Source organism: Otolemur garnettii, unplaced genomic scaffold (genome assembly GCF_000181295.1).
Source record: "Otolemur garnettii isolate 467f Iridium unplaced genomic scaffold, OtoGar3 scaffold00008, whole genome shotgun sequence".
Lineage (NCBI taxonomy): Eukaryota > Metazoa > Chordata > Mammalia > Primates > Galagidae > Otolemur > Otolemur garnettii.
In genome coordinates this window covers 24203367-24204817 of record NW_003852403.1, presented here as the reverse complement: position 1 = coordinate 24204817, position 1451 = coordinate 24203367, and the positions used below count along the sequence as shown (strand labels likewise).

General features: G+C 40.8%; 1 pseudogene; it reads right to left on the bottom strand.

Annotated features, from left to right (window-relative positions):
- Window positions 1–777: 777 nt before the first annotated feature.
- On the bottom strand, window positions 778–1107 carry LOC100946466 (annotated as a pseudogene).
- Between the last annotated feature and the right edge of the window lie 344 nt (window positions 1108–1451).

Sequence of the window (1451 nt, the reverse complement as noted above, 5' to 3'; positions counted from 1 at the left end):
CTCTAAAATTCTTCACAGAAATAAAAAAAAAAAAATCCTAACATTTATATGGAACCACAAAATTCCCAGAATAGCCAAAGTTACCCTGAACAAAAGGAACAACAAAACTGGAGAAATTACATTATCCATTTTAAATTATACTGTAGATTTGTAGTAACCAAAACAGCATGGTACTGGCCTCAGAAACAGACACACAGACCAGGGGAACAGAACAGAGAACCCAGAAATAAATCCACACATTTATAGTCAACTCATTTTCAACAAAGGTGCTAAGAACATACAATGGTGAAAGAACATTCTCTTCAATAAGCGATACTGGGAAAACTGAGTATCCCTCTACAGAAGGATGAAACCAGACCCTGTCTCTCACTGAATACAAAAATCAAATCAAAATGGATTAAAGACTTAAACTAAAACCTAAAACTATGAAATTACTGAAAGAAAGTGCTGGGGTAATGGTTTAGGACATTAGTCTGGGTAAGGACTTTTTTTTTTGAGAAGTGGTATAGAGTTTTTTAATTTGGAAGACAAAAGGTTACACTTAACAGAAGGCAGAGGTCAGGTTAATAAACATTCATTACAAAGTTGTTCTGACATGGAGCAAGGAAACTTCCCTGGGCTCTCCTCTTGCATACCAAATAAGAGTTGGTAGTCAGCACACATCTGAAGAAAATGCCTATGTCTAACAAGCTGCCATCTCATGATCTCTTACCCGGGTAAATCAAAAGTGAACATTCTTCCTGTCTCTCACCCCTCGATTAAGTAAATGGAAATGATTCAGCCAACAAAATTCACGAGGTGCAGGATGGTGCTGACAGAGAAAATCGGCAAAGGCTCACTCCCAGGAGATGCCTGGGAAATCTGCTGTGTTGTGTGGTTGATCTGTATTCTCAGGCAAACCGCCAGCGTGAAATTCCTCACACAAGAGATGAAGCCCGAGAGGAAAGAGTGGAAGGGGAAGGTCCTCACCAGACAGGAACTGAATTGCAAGGCCCCTGTCAGCAGTGGATGAAGGAGGTGAGCGTCCAGCAACTTCAGACGCTGCAGAGTGGAGCTCAAGACCTCTTCTGACCACTGTGAGATAAGCGACACAGCTGTCACCAACATGACTACAAGCACAGTCTGGGAAGCGACTCCTTGAGTAACATCCTCAGAGCACAGACTGACAAAGCCAAGTTGGACAAATGGGATCACAGCAAGTTAAAAAAGGTTCTGCCCAGCAAAGGAAACAATCAACAGAGGGAAGAGACAACCTAGAGAACAGGCAAAAATATCTGTAAACTACGCATATCACAAGGTTCTAATCACTAGAATACAGAAGGAGTTCAAACAATAGGAAAAATTCAAATAGCCCATCTTGAAAATGGCCAAAGGATCTGAATAGACATTTCTCTAAAGAAGACATACAAATGGCCAACAGGTATATGAAAAAATCTCCAACTTCGTGAGTC